A 6,012-nucleotide genomic window follows, 5' to 3' on the forward strand; every position below is an offset into this window, starting at 1 on the left:
GTGCCGGTATACCCCTAATATATATAGAGCCTGTGTCTACATCAGTATCAGTTACATGTAGTGTTCTGGCCACTCGCGCTAGGTTGCTACTGACAATTTCTTTTTTTACTGAAAACACTTATCAGTGAGTGTTTTATGCCAAGATCCCTGTATGGGATAATGAGAGCCTAGCAACTTCATTGTTTGCATAAACCATTAAGAGTATATTCAGTATTGTGAATGGTGACTTGCAGACATTAGGTTTATATTTCACAGCGATTGTTTTTTTCTTGTACTTTGCTTTCATTTCATTGTTGATGGTTCTGACAACATGATGCAGACCAATCTTGGAGTAGCAGCTGGAAAAATATCTTACGAAATAAAATTTATATTCACATTCTTACTGATAAAATTGCATTTAGAGTTTCTCCCACACTTATTTCATACTTATTGGTACAACCGTACTCCACACACTGTGATATTTTCGCCATAGAGGAAGAAAATAAACTTACTGTACGTGTGGCAACGCAAGATGGCCGCTGCCGGCTTCACTTCTTGCTTGGCATGAGCAGTCCATGTTATTTTATGTCCGTGCTGTGTCGGCCTGTGAATCCACCGCAGTCTGACGATCATTTTTTGAAGCTTTGAGCCAGGACAGCACGGTAGCGTTTTTCTCAACATTTTCTTAGCTCAAGAACTATGGTTGTACACACGCCTTGGGGTCGGCTAGCATCGGGCTAGGCTAGCATCACGTTGAATGACGCAAGCACGCTTCTCTCGTAAAGCACATATCATTGGAGTACTTATGCGCTTGGTGATGTGATGAGCGCCATTCCATGTTATATGTAAGTCCGTGGATGAACGGCGCTCGGCGGAACATTATTTAGGGATCAAAATATGCATTGTAAAGCATACTGGAACGCTGACAGACTGTGACAGTACGTTCTTTGCACAGTGAGAAGTACCTGAACGCTCAAGGGAGAGTTTTAGAAGTGCCGGAGCTCCGTACCGGTGCGTTCCGGCCCATTTAAAACACCGACTTAATCTTATTAGATGCTAGGGTACTTATTGTGTACAGTATTTTGGGTCAACAAAAAATATTGCAGCAGTTTAGTATGTAAGATCTCACTTCCTGCTGGGTTAGATGAAAATAGATATACAGTCTGATGATAGACCTCATATCAAACACAGATGATCTCTTTTTGGGCTTTTGATGGTTAAAATAAATACATAATGAGTATTATGTAACGTAATATTCACAGTTTGTTTGCTGGCTGTTTGTTCACAATGAACCTGAGTCAGCGAGAGAAGGCGGCAGCCGTTAATGTCAGTGTGGGACTCAAAAGTGCAAGAAATAATTTGTACGCAGGTTGAAGCCTCTTCTGCTTCAAAGGTCACCACTTTGTGCAGGTTTTGGTGGGTCCATAGCTAAAAATAAAGGCCTGCCAAGAACAGTGAACATAAAATGCATCAAGAAAAAGGGTAACATGGAGTATACCCGGGATATGTAGTGATGTCAGACTTCAGGAACACTTGGACATCAGGCTCAATCACGTCACGCTGAGCATCACAATGTCTGAGCTGTTTTAAGCTGTTTCTCTCTCATAATCTTAAAACGGACTGCTGAAATGAAGAGGACTTCAGTTGGGAGGGTTACTTTTTCGACTATATTTCCCGCGTGACATGAATGCAGCATTAAACTGTCACCCCGGAGGCTTTTTTACATATCTGTACTTACAAGATGTCGGCAGTAGGCAAAATCCATTACCTTACACACATGCACACAAAATCACCTATGACAAGATCAACTCTTGCGTGAGAACAAGAGAGAATGTTCCGGCCTTTCTTGTAAACCTCCAGGTCAAGGTGTCAAACCAGCGAACACATCACACCTGCTTTAGCCGTTGCGACTGCTCTAGCCTTTACTCCAGCAAAAGTATTGCATTTTTAAACCCAAGTTCTTTTACGCTTGTGTTGGTGCTTGTTTTTGCACAAAACCTAATACATTATACAGTGGAGTTGTTGTGAGATTTTCAAGGTAGTATGTTGAACTTTCAACACTTAGGTAATTGTTCAGTTTGGGGTCTGTCCAAAATTGTGGTGAAAAAAAATATGCATGTTTGGACCACATAACCATATCATAGGAAAACTATACATCCCTCCATTTCTATACCACTTTTAGTCACTATGACAAGGCACAGGACACCCTGGATTCAGTGTTGCCAACTCCCCAGCAAGGAAAGTAGCTATTGGCTGTCCCAAAAGTTGCTAGAAGTCACTAATTGCCTAATTTGCACAATTGTCAATTTGCATGTAATAGTAATGGATGCTGTAGGTGAGAGGAATAATGTCGCGGAAGAGGCAAAAAGTAAAAAAAAACAAAAAAAACAAAAAAATAACACCTTCAAGAACACGAGAAAAGTCGCTAGATTTGTTGCTAGTTGCATTTGACAAAAAAAAATGGTCGCCAAGAGGCCTTGGAAAGTCACCAGATTTAGCGAGAAAGTCGCCAAATTTGTATCACTACTTGGACTGCCAATCGCATGGCAAATATAGACAATCAAACATTCAAGCTCATGTTCACACCTACTTTATTGATAGTTTAGAGACTTAAATTAACTTGAAAAGCATTTGTCTACTCTGGAATGTGAGAGAAAGTGGCAGCAACTGGAGAAAACCTGTGCAAGCACCAAGGCCGCAGCTCAGATTCAAACCCAAAACTTTACAACTGTGAGGTGGACGTGCTCATCATAAATTGTGCTGCCCTCATCGGAAAGCTATAAGAATTACTGCACTAATGAAGCCATAAAACGTTACAACTGAAATCAAATTTTAGCTGGCAGCCAAATGTGGCAATGAAGATCAGCAGAATTTTTCTTCTTTCTATTTCCTGATCACATCATATTTCTCACTGCGACATTTTGCTAGCAGACTTAAGGTATCTGCTGAACTTAGTGGGACAATTCTTGGCATTGGAGGAGGTCAGAAAAGAAGAGCATGGGCCTTTTTGTGGAGATAATATGTTCTCCTCATGCTTGTGTGTGGTTTCTCCTGGTACTCCAGCTTCCAGCATGCATGTTGGGTTAATTGAAGACTAAATGTCAACTGGAATTGGTCCGACTCCCCGGTCAACCTGAACAGGATAAGCGGTAAAAGACGGATGGTTATGCATCGAAGGAGTCCGCTTGAGTTGTATAATTTAAACCTCCTTTCAAATGTGAAGTGATGAATTTTCTATTTATTTATTTAATTTGCTGTGATCATCAAAGTCATGATGATTAAAGAGATTTTTTTCCCATTTCGTCAGATGAAGTTCTGCTTTTCTGAAAACGATTTGATTAAACAACTTTTTCTTTTTTTCTGCAACAATCAATCAAATTACCGTAAATATTACTTGCATGTGCTGACATGCGGAGTATACATTGGCTCAGACATCAAATGCCCCTAAACTCGTGCAATTTAGAAATTGTCCAAAATTGGTGAGGACAATCACACCTCTCAAAATATTAGAATTTCAGAGATGCAGGTGTTTTGGTTTTGAGGCATTTTGTAATTAAAATTTGTCTTGCCTTTGGGGACGTTAAGAGAGGTAAAGCATAGGAAGAATAAATATAGGAAACTACGCAATGGAAATGCAATTGAGCTCCAGGGTTGGGGAATATCAGTCCAGAAAATAAAAACCCTGAAAATGCCTGGCTTAGCCACAAGTCCTTCTACTCAAAAGGTGGAGACAAGCTTGTTTAGTACTTCCAGTTGAATGGTTGTGGCAAAGACATGTGGCATGGTTTAAATAGAACTTTCTGGACCTGGATTCCCCAACCCTGATGACCTCTTATTCATAGCAATAGGACTCCAGCATCTCCAAAAGTGTCATTATCAAAATAAAGTTATATTGTTTGTACATTTGGACCAACAGTGATTGAGTAATTTTAAGACTTTGAAAAAATATCTGCACTGTAAACCATGATAGTGTTTTGTGTGTCTGTTCACTGGTGTCAATGCCAAGTTGGTTAAACTTGAGAACAAAATCAAAGACTACAGTTTACTCCCGTAGACTTAAGAAATAGAAAACTTCCTTTTTATTTTGATCTTTTTTGATGGGGATTATTTGTGAAATTCCAAAAATTCTGAGGTTGCCTTGGAGATTCTGCTGTATAAGATTCATTTCTGTGTGGGTATCTGTGAAGAAATATTCTCCAGCTCCACAGGAGATGAAAGCTGTCATTCTCTTTCCTCTAGCACATCTTTTTTTTCCTTTCCTTCTTATTCATGCGCTCTCCTCCTCACTCATGTTTCGCATGATGCCTCAGTGTATTGCATGACTGGCAAAAAAACAGGCTTATTTTAGCCTCAAAGACACGGTCACAGGTTGTCATGCATGTCTGCGTGTGCGATGGCAACTCACTTCAGCTCACATGGACCCAAACACAGCACACGGTAGCAAACATCTGTTGTGTAAGTCATTAGCACCCCACCATGGCAGTGTGAATTAAAAGGATGAGGAATTTGAGGATGACTGTGTCGATGCTAAACTACAGTGAGTCACTCTCTGCCGTATTTTGGGTTTAGTTTGTAGTGTTAGCCTGATTCTATAGCATCATAGGGAGAATCATTTATTTGCATATCTAGAAACACTCTATAATAAAAAATTAAAAAAAAGTACAATACTGATGATGATCATAATGTGTTGCATTGTTTCTGCAATAACTGAGCTGATTCAATGCACGTTGTCATATTTCTGAATAAAATACGATAAAATTCACCACACGTTTGTGGAGTTCAGCATCGTTAGGCCTGCACCTCGGTTGAATTCACCAAAATTACATTACACTTACCTGTGCCATTGCTTAGATGTGGTTTCCAGCAAGTGTAAAGTTTAGTCTATTTTCAGCCATCAAATTAGCAGGTGTGCCTAGCACATGTCAAAGGAAGCACCCTCAGTATGCCGGAATGCCCAGCATGGCGAAAAGGGATGAACCAAATTCACAAACAAGGACGAAAATCAGGATTTGCCATTTTTTATGCTCAAGCACAAGTATGCTGACACTGTCAACAAAACTCTAACATAGACATCTTAAAGTGTAACATATCTCAAAAAGCCTGTTTTCCCAAGATGTATGAGAGGAAAAATAAAGGAACATACTAATAATACCATTTTTAATTTTGTGAGGGAAAAAGTCATTGTTAGACTAATAATATAAACACACACACACACACACACACACACACACACACACACACACATATATATATATATATATATATATATATATATATATATATATATATATATATATATATATATATATATATATATATATATATATATATATATATTTTTTTTTTTTTTTTTTTTTTAAGGCCATTTAATCTTTTCCATTTGGGAATCTCTGCTCTCACAGAAAGTACTGTATCTGTTATCTCCGAAATCTCAATTAGAAATCTGTTACACGCTGCCAAACCAATTAAAAAAAAATTTGTACCATAGTGTTTACAGACTGTTTTAATTCCCAGCTTAATTTTAATCATGATACTATTGAAACGCACCCATCGGGAAAAAATCAGAGTTGTCTGGATGAGGGTATTTTTTTAAGCAACTCTAACAGATTGTTTGTTATTTGGTAGGGAAGTGTCACACTGAATGATGGGTAGCCTACTTATTCATTTTGCATTGGCTTACAGAAACAAAAAGCACAATTGTTTTAAATCTAAAAAGATTGTAGACTACATCTCTACATTAGTCCCATTCCACCGCAACAAGCTTACTGTATATCATTAGGTTTGACACTACTCAGCCCACAAAAAAAACAAAACAAACACAAAAAACCCCGGCTATGTTGCCATAGCAACAGCATCATTTTTGGATGACTATTCAGAGGCAGCTGGGCTGAATATTCTACTGTAACTTTGAGAATCATTGGTTATATACTTCCAACAAAAGGCACAGAAGAAACACCAGAGATTTATTTTACATGCATGTGCTCATCATCCACAACTTTCCGTATTTCGGAGCATTATTGTGCCAAGGAGGTC

Source organism: Festucalex cinctus, chromosome 2, assembly GCF_051991245.1.
Source record: "Festucalex cinctus isolate MCC-2025b chromosome 2, RoL_Fcin_1.0, whole genome shotgun sequence".
Taxonomy (NCBI): Eukaryota; Metazoa; Chordata; class Actinopteri; order Syngnathiformes; family Syngnathidae; genus Festucalex; species Festucalex cinctus.